A 16448-nucleotide genomic window follows, 5' to 3' on the forward strand; every position below is an offset into this window, starting at 1 on the left:
AAGTGACACACCTGTCATCCTTCAGGAAGGTAGTCAGTAGGAGCCCCCCTGGATGCTGCCCACCCCCTTCAGCCTGTCTTCCATCCTGCCTATTGGCCTCTACACTCAAATGGCATCACCGTGGTCCCAACCTATACTATCTCTGGGTGGGCACCATGGCACCCACACCCTTCTGAGGCCACTCTTACCCTCAGTGTCCTGCGTAGAGCCCGCCACTGGCCTCCAGGCCTCCCTGTCCACCCACCGGCTGTAACTTCTGGCTCCCTGGACCCCACTGGCTGCAGCAGCACTGCTCTAGCCAGGGAAGACTCCTCCTCACTTGGGCTCGCCACACACCCAGTCTCATCTCTGGACCTAGCTGAATCCTGCAAATTCAGTCTCCCTCCTCCCTCACGAGGCCCATCTCCTCTCCTCCCTGCAAATGGGGCAAAGACATGCCGGGACATGCTGCCCACCTTGGCCCCGCAGCAAGCTTGTGAGAACAGGGGCCATGCCGGTCTGCTCCCCCCAGACCACAGGCCTGGCCAAGCACATAGCAGCCGCTCAGCAAGTGTATACTGAAGGGATGAACCAATGGACAGACAAGAGGTGTGTGGGGTCCCTGGGCAAGGAGGACCCAAAGATGGAGAGGACCCTCTCCCTCACGTGTGCTAAAATATACCGCCTGCTGGGTCCTGAAGGCCTGCACAACCACCCTTCGAGAAGGCAGCACCCCATTTACTGTTGGTGAAACTAGGGCAGAGACTGATCTGGTGAGCTGCCCCAGGCCACTCAGACCCAGGCCTGAAGTGGCATGCTGCCACAAAGGGGCAGAGTGGTTTGGGCACTGGTGTGTGGGCAAGGGGCAAGAGACTGAGTCACCTTGCCACTCCCCTGGAGGACTGATATCACAGATGAGTGACCCTTCCTCAAATCACTGGTCCTATGTTTAAAGCCTGCTGGGGCCCACCCACCTGAAAGAAGAAGCCTCCCTGTGTCCCCGCCTGAACCTGCCCCAGTGATGGTACAGGGGCGGTTGCTGGACCAGAAGTGACCTGCCCCAATGACCAAGGGGCAGGTCCCAGGCCAGGCTGAAGGTTGAAAGGGAAAGGCCAGGAGCAGACCGCTGGGGAACTGTAGTAACTTCATCAGGAGGGCCTCTCCTGCTGGGCTCTGAGACACTTCCCAACCTGCCCATCAGGGAGGAGGCCACCCGACCATTGCAGCAGCCACAGCCACAGCCACCAGAGGAATTGGGGCAGGGAAAAGGACAAGAGCAGAGAAGACAGCATTCCTCCAGGAGGGGGCCCTGGCCTATGCCAGAGGTTAGAGAGGGTTCTAGGCCAAGGACGGAGGAGGCCCATGCAGGAGAGGGCTGCAGGCTGAGGACAGGCAAATGCACAGGCGCAGAGGCAAGAGAGACATGGGTTTCTCCAGCAGATCAGTCCAGGCACTGCTTCATCCACACCCTTAACAGCGAAGCCCTGTGTACCTCCCCTCCTTGAAACCATCCCAGACCCTTTCGTTCTCTCTCTCTCCCGTCAGAATAGAGCCAGGAGTAGCTTGATTAAGCAAAAGGTTCAAAACACCTAAGAAATGCCACCGTCAAGGCAGCTGGGGACTTGCAAACCAGGGGGCTCCAAGTCACCAAGGCAGCACAAGGCGGTCAGTGACCCGAGCCTCTGGAGACCACAGGAACCTGGGAAACGCTGCACAGACCCGGCAGGAGGCCATTGCCAGCACCAGGCTGGCTGAGGCCTGGCCCATGTGAGGGCTGGAAGTAGGGCTGGGGGCTGAGATCCTAATGACCCAGAGCAGAGACTACAGGGCCAGGGCCAAGAAGGGGCAGATGCTTACCCTTAATGGTGAGAGACCCCAGGAAGCCACTCTACAGCTCCATCCTGCCTTCATTGAGGGGTTTCAAAGAGAAGGAAGGGGTCCCTCGGAATGTGCCTTACAAATAGCCAAATCCTTGTTTCTTTCTTTCTTTCTTTCTTTCTTTCTTTCTTTCTTTCTTTCTTTCTTTCTTTCTTTCTGTCTTTTTTAGGGTTTTCACTCTAAAAGCCCCTCTCACCTTTGGCTGAAAACCAAATGACTCTTCTCAAACATAAGGACAGCCTCCTGTGGGCAGAAGAACCTGACCCCACACTGCTCCACAACCCATGGCCCCTGCTCTGCTGTGGGACAGGTAAGCTGCCTGGAGATGCTTCTGGGCTGGGGCTACAAACCCTGCTAGGCTACCTTCAAGCAGGTGGGCTTGGGATAAGTTCCGAGGAGCAGCTATTGGATCCTCAGAAGCTACTGACTGTCTGTGCTATGCCTGCTCTGCAAGAATAGCTGATCAGCTCCAGGATCCCAGATTTGGAAAAACCCAAGAATGGAGAACCCCGCTAATGCACATCAACCCACCAGAAAAGCCCTGGTCTCTAGGGGCTAGGGAGTGGGGAGCATTCCACCCCATAGTCCAGGCCTTGGAGTCCTACAGGCCACTTCTGTGCAGGTTCCCACGGTACAGTCCCGACTTGCACACACACCATGTTCAAGCGCGTGCTTGCGCACACGCACAGGAGGCACACGCATTCACATCCACTCACATATACATACACACGCATGCACATGCATGCACATACTCACACACACATTCATAGACAGCACGGGGGCCTTGGGCAGTGCCAGCCAAAGCCCAGCCCACACTTGCCACCTGCCTGCGGCCTGATGGGAGTTTCCAGAACCTCACCAGCACAAGGCTCAGTCTGAGGTGATGAAATCAAGTTCTCCTCTATTGTTTCCCCAGAACTGCAGGGAACAAACCCGTCACGTTGTTACAACAACCAAAATGTTCAGGCCAAAATGATGCATCGGCAATTAAGGGCTCCATCATTTCAAGCAATTAAAATAAATGCTTTATTTGAAAACTAATTAATTCTAGCTACATATTTTTCCCATGACAATATCCTATGATTACTTGATTTATGACATCTAATTATTCTTTATTAATCTAATTGAGAATAATCGCGTTATCCTATCTTCCCTGGCACTGGGCCGCCCGGAGCGGAGGCCACAGCCCCTTGTGCAACACCAGTGCGTGATACCAGCCGCCCGCCGCTGCTTCGTCTCCCTGTTCTGTCACTTGTCTTTTCCTCCCAGAGGGCAAAGGAACATGAAACTTAATCCACTGAGCACAACTTCGGATTCTGCCTGCTCTTCGAGATGTCAAAGAGAGACACATTCTTTTCAAAATTAAAAAGAAAGACAATCTGACACAATTTGCGCAACTCTGACAGCCTTTCCAACTGATGTTATGAACCCCCCACTCCCCCACCCCCCTGAAAGCCCCTCAGGCCCTTGGCCCATGGATGATGACAGCGCCCCCCTACATCCCAACTTAGAAGCAGCAGTCTGGCAGGGCTTACATAGGGTCATCCACACAGAGAGGGGCCCCAGACCCTCCCTCCTGGTGTGGACAGCAGCAGGGGCAGGGGCGGGGGCAGGGTCCCATGTGGAAAGGCATCAGGGCTACATTTGGAACTTACCGTCCCACAAAGCCATGTGTACCTTGGGCAGGTGCAGCAGCCACAGGGACCCAAGGACGCCCCTTCTGGGGGGTGGGGGGTGCGCAGGAGAACACACACAACCAACCAGTGACTGGCAAACACAGAGGAGGCAGGGCCAGGGGAGAAGCTGGTACCCAAAGACCACGGGTCCCTACCTCTGTGTGCCCCACAGCCTAACCTGCAAACAGGTCCCACTCAGTCACAGAATCCTTTCCTTTTACTGCCCCAGAGCCACTGGTCCTAGAAGAAGCTTGGAATCAAAAACAGCATGAAGTGAGCCCAAGCAGGGGAGCCACCACCCAGAGATAGATACCCATGCACTGCTCTTGCCTGTCCCCACCAACTGGGTCCTGCCTGCTTGGGAGTATAAGGACAGGCTACACAGGATGCTGGGAGTGCCTCAAAGAGGACCCCAAGTCCTCCCACACGTGTGCCTAGAACAGCTCCAGCAGCCCCAAGAGGCACTAAGAATTCCATAACCAGCACAGACTAGGGAAGCACTACTACCTAGCAGGAGAGATGCCCACAAAACAACTAAAAATGCTAATAAAATAAAAAACCAAAATCTTCAGTACATCACTAAGCTGGTAAAAACAAACAACAACAACAACAACAACAACAGAAAAAGTTTAGAACCTTCACAGGCCCAACACTTCAGTGGAATTAAACCTAGTGAGGTCTGCGGGCCCCCAGTTGGTGCCTGCCCTGAGGGCATTTGCTACATTAGTGACCCAGAATTCTGGTTCTCAAGCAAGGCCTCTGAATCGATGAAAGACAATGCTAGGGCTCTCCCAAAGTGGGCAATCTCATAGGAGTATCTCCATAAAGATGAGACCCCCACAAGGCTAAATTCTCAGTGTTAGACTGAACCAGAAGTAAACCTACAACCAGAGTTGCCAGAATAATGCCAGCTCCCAGGGTTTAGTCCTAATTTACACCACCTTGGGAGGTCCTCAAAACTTCAGTCTGTAAATGTCTCTCAGAAGGAGCCCACCTTCAACACCGGCCTGAATGAATTCATAGATAAAGCCCTATGAAATGCAAGTAACCAAAACTCATAGAAACAAAAAAGGAAACAATGCACCATGAGTGAGAGCCATGAGAAACAACAAGAGGCAGAACTAGACCTCTAGTGCACAAAGCATTCAGGCATATAAAACAGGGATATTTAATGCTCTTAAAGAAATAAAAAGAGGGAGCTAAAACTCCAAGTTGAGAGCATAAAATCACCACTCAGATTTGAAAAAAGATCCAGGCAGGTGAAAGGTTGTTGGGAAACAGGAGATCTACATTGTGCCAAGGTATTACACTACAGATTATTTACTGATCACAGAAGGAGAATGTTCCTTCACAATGGAGACATCTGGCTGTCACCACCTTCACCATGAGATCGAAGCTGGCACCGCCAATTGTAAACAAACCAGCATCACTTCTCTCCTGAGGTGATGCCAGAAGACACGGCACCATCCCTGTACATCTGTGCCAACAACCTGCAGAAAACAATCAGATACATCTAGATTATGGGATACTGGGCAAGATAACTAGCTCAGACTTATCATAAAGGTCAAGATCAAGAGAAAAAACAAGAGCAAAAAGCAGGGTGAGTGTTCTAAATTGAGAGACTAGAGGCATCGTGACCAAATCTAACAGGTGAACCTTGATTAGACTCTAGATCAAAAAAGGTGGGGGCTATCAAGGACATTTTGGTGACAAATGGGAAAATGAGAATATGGACTACAGATAATATGGAATTATTGTTAATTTTCTTGGGCAGCAGGACAGTGGTATTTTATGGAGAAGAATGTCCTTATTCTCAGGCAATGGTGTTGCAAGGGTGAAACATCATGATGCCTGCACATTGCTTTTTTTTTTTTTTTAATTTTTTTTTTTTTAACGTTTATTTATTTTTGAGACAGAGAGAGACAAAGCATGAATGGGGGAGGGTCAGAGAGAGAGGGAGACACAGAATCTGAAACAGGCTCCAGGCTCTGAGCGGTCAGCACAGAGCCCGACGTGGGGCTTGAACTCACGGACCGCGAGATCATGACCTGAGCCGAAGTCGGCCACTCAACCGACTGAGCCACCCAGGCGCCCCTGCACATTGTTTTCAAATGTGGCAACATGTTAACAAGTGGTGAACACAAGTGAAGAGTATGCAAGCATTTACTCTGCTACACTTGCAGCTCTTCTGTAGGTTTACAATTATAAAAGCACTCTAGATGAGGGGAAGGAAGATAAATCTGCCCTGGACTCATAACCAGAATAAGGAACACATAGATCAAGAAGAAAGCAAACAGCAAAAAGGAAAGTGAGCGAAAGAATTTGAATAGATATTTCATAAGAAACATAAATGGCTAATAAACATATGAAAGAGATGTTTAACCTAATCTTGGAAATGCTTGTCAAAACCAGTGTGATAGAATTACACTCCTAGCAGATTAGCAAAAAATTAAACAATCTGTCAAATATTGACTACAATGTGGGACAACTAGCAACCTTTACCATGCTACCAGCAGCATAAATTGAAAGAATCACTTTGGAAAACAATCTGGGATTAGTTTGCACACCTTATGATGTAACAGTCCCCTTTCTTAGATAAACACACTAAAGAAATTCTCACATGTGTACAAGGAGAGATTTGTAGAAGAATGTTCATAGCAATATTATGCATGCTAATAAAAACTAGAAACAACTCAAATGGCCCTCAACTGCAGAACAGGATAGAATTGATATATTCATACAATAGACTGTTCCACAAAATTGAAACTGTATAAACTCCAGTCTCACATGGATGAAACTCAAAATCCTAATTCTCATCAAGAGACATTAAGGGTGTAAAAAAATGAGGCTATAGACAGGGAGAAAATATTCATGACACGTATATCTGATGAAAAACCATACTCAGATTATAAAGTTAATAAGCAAAAAATTAAAGTGATTCTAAAAGGCTAAAATTAGAGATGGACAAAGGTATTTCAGGTAAAAGAAACTATAAAAAAAAGCAGGAGTTGAAATACAGATGTCAACAAAGTTGAATTTTAGCTGAAAAGCATTAGAATTGACAAACCCAGATACTTTACAATACTAAAAGCTGCAATTCACAATGAATATATTGTGATAGCTGTGAATGAATGATACTTTGTTGTATCTATGTAAACCCAGATACTTTACAATACTAAAAGCTGCAATTCACAATGAATATATTGTGATAGCTGTGAATGAATATATATGATAGCTGTGAATATCTATGTGCTAAACAACAGAACACCACCTTTATAAAACAGAAACTACAGGAAATGTAAAGAGTCATAGAAAAAACTCATCAATAATTGGAAAACATGATATACTACTACTCTCAGTACAAGTCATTATCAAGTAGATGATAGTAAGTAAGGAGATAGAAGACTCCATGAGGTAAATATTATGGATCCATATGGAACTTTACACTCTACTAACAGAGACTACATCTTTTTCTTAAGTGCACATGAACATGTGTAAAAATTGTATATTGGGTCACAAAGAAAATACCAGTAATTTCCATTAAAAAGAAATATTATAAACATATACTATAACCACAGCACAGTTAAACTAGAAATTAACAAAATAAAAACTAAAGTGTCCTCCCAACTAAAAATTTTAAACCATTTATTAAACTTGGGGCGCCTGGGTGGCTCAGTCGGTTGAGCATCTGACTTTGGCTCAGGTCATGATCTCGCAGTTCGTGAGTTCGAGCCTCGCATCAGGCTCTGTGCTGACAGCTCAGAGCCTGGAGCCTGCTTCTGATTCTGTGTCCCCCTCTCTCTCCACCCCTCCCCTGCTTGTGCTCTGTCTCTCTCTGTCTTTCAAAAATGAATAAACATAAAAATTTTTTTAAACATTTATTAAACAATAGATTTTAGGTAAAGGGGGAAGTACTTAATCCACAAATTTTAAAAATGACAATGAAAAACACTATAAACCAGAATTCGTGAGATATACTTAAAGCTTTGACCAGAGGGAAAGTAGAGACCAGTATCACTTAGGAATATCATGCAAAAATAGTAAAATATTAGCAAACAAAATATAACATCAAATTAAAGAAATAATACATGATGACCAAGTGGAATTTATCCTTGAAATGCAAGGTTAGCTCAATTAGAAAATCCATTAATGTCATACAACATATTAATAAATCAGTGAGAAAAATCATATAATTATCTCCATAGATGCTAAAAAAAGCCTTTGACAGTATTCAATACCCATTTTTAAAAAAATTTTTTTTAACGTTTATTTTTATTTTTGAGACAGAGAGAGACAGAGCATGAACGGGGAGGGTCAGAAAGAGGGAGAGACAGAATCTGAAACAAGCTCCAGGCTCTGAGCTGTCAGCACAGAGCCCGACGTGGGGCTCGAACTCACGGACCACAAGATCACCACCTGAGCCGAAGTCGGCTGCCCAACCGACTGAGCCACCCAGGCGCCCCTCAATACCCATTTTTTATTAAAACATCTAACCAAATAGAAACTGACTAAAAATGACTAAAATACACACACACACACACACACACACACACACAATCCCCTCCTTAGTTCTACAGACATTACTTTATGAAGGAATACTGGAGGTATTTCCTCTAAGATCAGAATACCCAATATCTATACTACTATTCAACACTGCACTGGAGGTTTAAACCAATGTAATTAAATAAGAAAAATCAATTAAAGGCATATGACTTAGAAAAGAAAACATTAAATTATTTTCCAGATAACATGATGATATATACATGAGAACCTTAGATAATCAAACATAAAATAGAGTCAAACATTAAAAAAAAAAAAAAACTTTACTATGGTAGCAGGAAAAAAACTAACAAAGAGAACTCAAATAGCTTCCTTATGCCCAAACAGTAACCTGTTAAAGAAAAGTCCATTCATAATACCAACTTAGAAGATAAAATACCTAATAAACTTAAAATTTTTTCCATGTCGAAAGAGATAAAATTCTAATATTTCTAAAATATACAGAAATCTTTGGGGTACCTGAGGACTCAGTTGGGTAAGTGTCAAACTCTTGATTTCAGCTCAGGTGATGATCTCAAGATCATGAGATCAAGCCCTGAGTCAGGCTCCATGCTAGGTGTAGAGCCTGCTTCAGATTCTCTCTCCCTATGGCCCTCCCTTGCTCTCTCAAAAAATAAAATAAGATAAAATACATAGAAATCTTCAAAATTAAGTAAAGTCCAAAGACCAAATAGGCAAAAGACATGAATTCACATACACAAGAAATGAAAATGGCCCTTAAACATATAAAAAGATGCTTAACATCACTCATGCAGAAATGTAAATTGGAACTACTTTGACAGATTCTGGCCAGGAAGCAATAAGCTCACTACAGGCTTTCTCTCTCTGGCTGACCGCAACTATAAAAACTCCAGACAAAATATGAAGAGCAATTACCTAAAAATTTTGAAAAGTGAACAATAGCAGACAGACCTTGGAGGCAAAACCTTGGAGAAGTGACCTGTATGGGGATGAGTTTTCTGTTTTTATTATTATGTCTTGAGGCACTGCCTTGAGGATAGGCCCAGCTTGCATAGCTGCCATGCAGCAGTGGCTAAAACTTAGACTAACAACTTTACAAAGAGTTTAAAGAATGTGAGAGGAAATCCCTGATGGTTTGTTTTCTCTCTCAGCACTGCCCCAAGAATGGGCCCCAGACATAGAACTGTGTGGGAGAAATGACTCTGAGAGAAACTTCTGTCTTTTTGGCCAGAGAGAGAATCCTGCAGGATGGAGTGTGAGTGGGGAGCAGGGGAGGGAGGGAGAATTGCAGAGACGAAAGAGCTAAAGAAAAAGGTCTCTCAATTCTGTGAATGAACCCACAAAAGTCCCAGGCTCACTGCTGAGATTCATAAGCCTGGGACGGACCCAAAGGAACATCTTAAAAGGTTTGAAAATTGAAAAGAGATTAAAACCATAGCCCACAAAGGGCAAGACAGAACTGTGTGGCAATTCTAACTGGATTGACTGCCTGCTAATACAAAACTCAACATTCTCCAGAGGGCCCAAAGTAATACTCAACCAGGACATGTCTAGGATACAATACAAAATTATTCAACATACTATGAACTAGGAAATGAGACCAGTTCTCATGGGAAAAGACAACTTACAGATGCCTACCTTGAGACGATTCAGATGTTGGGAGTATCATTAAGGATTCTAAAGCAACTTTTAGGATTATGCTCCATACAGCAAAAGTAAACACACTTGAAATGAACAGAAGTAAAGTTCTCAACAGAGAAATAGAAATCAATTTTTTTAGGGCACCTGGGTGGCTCAGTCAGTTAAGCGTCCAGCTCTTGATTTCAGCTCGGGTCATGATCTCACGGTGTGTGGGACTGATCCCTGTGCTGGGCTCCACACTGACAGAGCAGAGCCTGCTTGGGATTCTCTCTTTCCTTTCTCTCTGCCCCTCCCCTGGCTTGCATGCACGCTCTCTCCTTCTCTTAAAATAAATAAATAAATAAATAAACATTTTTAAAAAGGTAGTTTTTTTTTTTTTAAAGGAAATGTCCAAACCAAATAATACAATAATCTGAAACAAAAAATTTCAATATGGAATGGGAGATGACAAAGGAAAGAGCCAATGAACATGAAGATTGATTAATAGAAATTATCTAGTATGAAGACAGAAAAGAAAAAGATTGAAATAAACGATTAGAGCCTCAGGGACTTGTGAAATAACTGTAAAAGGTCTGACATTTGTGTCACTGAAGTCTGAGAAGAAGAGAAAGAAATGGAGCAGGAAAATTACTTGAATAAATCACTGCCTGAAATTTTACAAATTTGGGAAAAGACAACAATTTATAGATCTAAGGACTCAATGAACCATAAGCAGGATAAAAACTACATTCAAACACATCATAATTAAACTGTTGAAAATAATAAAGAAAAATAACTCAACATTGATGACACATACATAGGGAAATAATAATCTGAATTAGTGTGGATTTCTCATCAGTAACCACAGAAGCCAGGAGACGGTGGGGTGTCTTTAAAGTATTAAAAGGAGGGGCGCCTGGGTGGCGCAGTCGGTTAAGCCTCCGACTTCAGCCAGGTCACGATCTCGCGGTCCGTGAGTTCGAGCCCCGCGTCAGGCTCTGGGCTGATGGCTCGGAGCCTGGAGCCTGTTTCCGATTCTGTGTCTCCCTCTCTCTCTGCCCCTCCCCCGTTCATGCTCTGTCTCTCTCTGTCCCAAAAGTAAATAAAAAACGTTGGAAAAAAAAATTAAAAAAAAAAAAATAAAGTATTAAAAGGAAAAAAAACCTCTCTATATCCAGTAAATTCTCTTTTGGGAATGAAGGCAAAAATATTCTCAGATGAAGGAAAACGAAGAGAATTTCTCACCAGCAGATATAGCCTAAAAGAAATACTAAATGAGGTTCTACAGCTCAAAAATAATGAGAACCAGAAAGAAATATGGGCCTTCAAGGAGGCAGAGGAAGACAAACAGTAAATATCTGGGTAAATATAAAAGCAAAATTTCACCCCTTAAGTGAACATGTATATTACTAAAATAACACTGTCTGGTGGGGTTTTCAGTATGACAGCTATCACATGAAAGCAGGAGAGTAAGAGGACCTATGTGATTGCAAGGCTTCGATATTTTACTTGAAATGAAAAAAAAATTAACTCTAAGAAGACTGTGAAAGGTTGAGAATGTACGCTGCAATCTCCAGAGCAACCATTAAAAACATAGTATATAATACAAAGAGATACAGCCAAAGCCAATAGAAAAATTTAAACAAGAGTATTTGAAAATATTTAAATAATTCATAAGGAAACAAGAAAGAGGGAGAGGGGAACCAAAAAACTAGAGGAAAAAGAGAAAATAACAAAACGGTAGACCAAAATACAATCATATCAATGATTAGAATAAATATAAATGCTCTCAACATGTTAATTATAAGATCCAACAATGATAAGCTATTTAAAAAAAGATCCAACTATAAGTTATCTGGCAGAAGCCCACCTTAAATATAAAAACACAGATTAAAAGTAAAGATGAAAGAGAATTACTATATGTACAATAAGAGAAAGTTGGTTGGAGAAAATATATTAATATCATGAAAAGTAGACCTCAGAGAAAGGAATATTATCAGGGATAAGGATACATAAAAATAAAAGGTATCAATTCATCAAGAAGATATTAAGAGTGCTAAATATGTACTCAGTTAATGACAGAATTTCAAAATGCATGAAGGAAAACTGATGCAACTGAAAGCAGAAATAAACAAATATGTAATTATAGCTGGAGACTTAAACATGCCCTTAGTAATTAGCTGAATAAGTGGCCAAAAAGTCATACAGAACCCTGACTAATACTATCTACCTACGTGACCTAGTTGACATTAACAGAACACTCTATCCAACAGAAAAACACATTCTTCACAAATGCACATGCAATATTCATCAAGATAGACCATATCCCACATCATAAAACAAAACCTTAAAAAATGAAGAAGAAACAAAAGCATACAAAATATATTCTCTAACGTTATGGAATTAAGCTGGAAATCAATAGTGGAAAGGTAAATGGAAAATCTCCACATATTTGGAAAATGAATAATACACTTTTAAATAACCAATTTGTCCAAGAAGTAGTCAAGAGAAATTAGAAAGCATTTTGCATGCAATAAAAATGAAAACCAAAATAGTCAAAATTTGTAGGTTGCAGCTAAAGTGAGGCATGGAGGAAAATTTATAGCATTAAATGTCTACATATGGGGTGCCTGGCTGGCTCAGTTGGTAGAGCATGAGACTTTTGACCTCAGGGTCATGAGTTCAAGCCCCATGCTGGGTGTAGAGATCACTTTATAAAAACGCCCACATTAGAAAGAAAGAAAGGTCTCAAATCAATGACCCAGTGTGCACCTTAAGAAACTAGAGAAAGAGGCTCAAAATAAGCCCCAAAGCAAACCAAAGGAAGAAAATAGTAAGGATAGAGCAGAAACGAATACAACAGAGAATAGTAAAGCAACAGAGAAAAATCAACAAAATCAGAGATTGGCTCTTTATTTTATTTATTTAATTTTATTTTAGAGAGAGAGAGAGAGAGAGCACATGAGTGGGGGAGAGGGGCAGAGGGAGAGAGAGAATCTTAAGTAGGCTCCAATGCTCAGTACAAAGTCCAACTCAGGGCTCAATCCCACAACCCTGGGATCATGACTTGAGCTGAAATCAAGGGTCAGATGCTCAACCGACTGAGCCACCCAGGTGCCCTGAGATTGGTTCTTTAAAAAAGATTCATAAAATTGATAAATCTCTATCTAGACTGACAACCACAAAAAAGGGGGAAAGAAACAAACTATCCTCACGAAAGAAGGATTATCACTCGAGACACCGACACACCACCAACATTAAAAGGGCAGTAAGGAAATGCTATAAACAACTCAATGCACAAAAACTCAACAACTTAGATGAAATGGAACTTAGGGCCACAAACTACTAAAATGGCTACAATAAAGAAGAAAATCTGACAAAACAAAGTACATTAGAAAAAGTACATGTGGTACCACATGCAAAGTGGTACCAGCATTCTGGAAAACAGGTAGTTTCTGACAAAATGAAATATACGTGTATCATATTCCTGGCAATCCTACCCCTAGGTGTTTACTTTACAGAAATGAAAACTTATGTGCAAAGAAAAGCCTGCACATGAATGTTTATAGCAGCTCTGTTCATACTGCCCCAGAGGACCATCCATGGGTGAACAGAATACTCTTGAGCAATAATAAGGAACAAACTATTGAAAAACACAACTAAACGGATGGTTCTCCAGAGAATTATGGTGAGTGAAAGGTTAAATATGGCATGAGCCTAGTTATATGGCATTCCAGAAAAGGCCCAACAAGGTAGAGAGCACAGATGGGCAGTGGCTAGGGGCCAAGGGTGGGGAGACAGGCTGACTACCGAGGGGGAGCAGGAGGAAAGTTCTGAGGTAATGGATCAGTTTCCATGTCAGGATTGTGGACGTGCTGGTGTGCGCAGGTGTTACTACTCACTGTAAGTACATTTCATAATAATGATCATATTAATAACAGATACTTAGGAGTTCAATCTGATATAATAAAAGGACTGAAGAAATAGACAAACAGGAGAGAGCAGACAAATCTTGCATGCAGGAAAATTCCAAATAATTTGTATGGATATTCCGCCCTCAAGGATGTGGAACAGAATTCCCACCCCTGACGCAGGGGCTGCGCGTACTGACTGCCTTCCTAAGAGGACAGTCTGCAAAGGGAGAGAAAAGAATAACTTTAACAGAAAGGAAACCTGACAACCACTACCTCGGCCAGGTAACCAAGGTCAACATCAACAGTGATGTCATTTTGACAACATGTACCATTAATATGTGATGAGACGGCACTTTACCTTTGAGGTCTGGCTCCCAGAAACCCACAACCCATCTAACTGTGAAAAAAACACATGACATATCCTAGCTGAGGAACATTCTACAAAAGACCCAACTGGTACCCCACAAAATTGTCAAGGCAATAATAAAAATAAGGAAAGTCTAAGAAACTGTCACAGGCCAGAGGAGACTAAGGACACATGACAACTAAATGTAATGTGCTGTCCTGGATAGGATCCTGGGACAGAAACAGGACATTAGGTAAAAACTCAAAATATCTGAATAAATTGGGGCTTAAGTCCATAATGATGTACCAATATTGGGTCATTACTATGACAAATGTACCATGCTAATAATGTAAGATGTTAATAAGAAGAGAACAGGGCTCAAGCATGCACTAGGTCACTGCTCTTGGCCATTTTCTGGGACTTTTTTTTTTTTTTAATATAATATATTTGACAATATTGTGCTGTTTTTTCTTGAGCTACAATTGATTTGATTTACCACTAACATGCTATGAAAACCCAGTTTCCTGCTTAGACTTTTCTGGCTTATAGCCAATTTCTATCTAATTCTACTCAGGTGACTCTAAACAGATTTAATGTCAATTTTTAAGTGTTTATCCCATTTAAAATAATACACCATCTTATTATGGTGCCCTAATAGATTTAAATTCATTTAGTGTCCCTAATATAAGGTAGGCAGTATTCACTTAAGGAACTTAGCCGATGACTGTTACCATCAGCAGCAGCAGCAGCACCATGGTTACTTCTAGAAGCAGAGTAGCATGCCAGGGAAAGAAGACAGCTCTCCACCAGGCTGACCAACTCATTCTCTCCTTGAAGTACACAGCCATCCTAGTGGGAAGCTTCTGAATTGGCTGGTCCTTCAGGCTGCAGGAACAGAGACCCACTCACTTTATACTTCCCAGGCTACACCTGGAACCAGAAAGATGCTCTCTGGACAGGCCCATCCTGAGTGCTGCCTTGTCACCCTCCCACCTTCCTGATCAGGACAGACTATAGCAAGAATCCCAGAACTGGCCCCTCGAAGCCACATCACAGACACAGTGACCTGGGCGTTCTAGGCCAGGTCACTGGGAAACTTCCCAGGGCTGCTGCTTCATACCAGGGAAGTGGGGTTCTGACCACTGCCATCCACAGTCTTTGAAATGTAGGGAGTCCCAGGGGAGTCAGCACATCCACATAAGGGCATCAGAAGCCAGCCTACAACTTGGGATAACCCCTTTTCAAGTGGTCACCCTATTGCTGAGTCTCCTGGGGGTCAATATCTCTCCACGGCGTTGGCTCACCACTAAAGCCAGGGGAGGGGCAGCCCACTGAATGATGCCCAGGCCCCAGAGGGGTGATCCTGCCATAAAGAAGGCCAAGGGCACAGTCCCTTCCCGAGAGCCCAGACCTGCCCAAGTCAGCTTTAGGAAAGCATGTCCAGAAGAGACAAGGGAAGGAGCAATTCTGCTGGGATAGTAAGATCTCTATCCCATTACATACAGCTCATGGCCACAAAGAACTGGACACACTCCCTGGGCCAAAGAAAGCATGCTGCACCTCCCTGCTTGGGCCCCATGGGCTGCCAGGCACAGGCCCAGCCTAGAAGGGACCTGGGTGGGTTGGGCCAGCCCCGGCACCAACCCAGCCCGCACCCACAGCAACCCTCCCCGGCCCCGAGCCAGGGAAGCAGGTTTGCTGGGGTAACTCAGACTTCACAAAGAAACCATTTCTGGAATGGGGCTCCGTTTGGCTATTCGGAGTCAAAGGCGCACTTCATAGCTTCTTTCCAAACCCTATGCATTGTCAGGGCCCTTTCCCCTTTGAAGCCTCGGTGAGTGATTGAAGCGTCTACTTTCTGAGGGGCAGATAGCACCGGGCTGGTAATCTGACTCTAAGCCTGGGGATAAAGGTAGTTTGTTTCCTCTCAGCCCGTCTGTCAACACCTCCTCAGTAATTAGCCCTAATTATTACCAAGGGCCAGCCTCCCATTCGGTTATTAAATCAGAAATAGTATCGTGGCCGGGCATCTGTCAACGCCCGACTGGCGACCTTGGATTCATTGAATCCTCTGTCAGTATCCGTGGCTTCAAAGATGCAGATCCTGGGGAGGGGTTCCGGGGACGCAGTGCGGCCAGCCCTGCCTGGGAGGGAGGGTTGAGGGGAGGGAGGACACAGCCACGAATAGCCCTGGCCTCGGAGTCCAGGGGGAGGTGGGAGCCAGGCACCATCCCTGCACCCTCCTTCTCCCTGGGCAGCAAGTGCACACCGCAAACGTGGTCATCTCCACCTCCCCAGGCGACTGAGGGAACACTGTGTGTATGGTGTGGGGGTAGGGGGGTGTAAGGCATGCCCTCCAGCAGCCCTTCCCCTAGGGGACCAAAAACCAGTCCCAGGCCTGCTTGCTTCTGGCATAGCCATCTCCCAGGAGCAGCAGGTGGTGGTGGCCTGAGGCCCGGCAGGGTCCTGTGCTGGCTTTTTTCTCGAATGCACAGGTAAAACAGCCAAGCCCTG

General features: G+C 44.0%; 1 protein-coding gene and 1 non-coding gene across 3 annotated transcripts in view; one reads left to right on the forward strand and one right to left on the reverse strand.

The window, feature by feature from the left end:
* The window catches only part of GNB1L (G protein subunit beta 1 like), a 60115-nt gene that overhangs the window by 32656 nt on the left and 11011 nt on the right, over positions 1-16448 (reverse strand). The window lies entirely within an intron of this gene.
* TRNAK-UUU (transfer RNA lysine (anticodon UUU)) lies at positions 12303-12375 on the forward strand. The gene has a single exon. It is a non-coding gene; the product is annotated as a tRNA-Lys (tRNA).

The sequence above is a fragment of the Neofelis nebulosa genome, chromosome 11, assembly GCF_028018385.1.
Source record: "Neofelis nebulosa isolate mNeoNeb1 chromosome 11, mNeoNeb1.pri, whole genome shotgun sequence".
Lineage (NCBI taxonomy): Eukaryota > Metazoa > Chordata > Mammalia > Carnivora > Felidae > Neofelis > Neofelis nebulosa.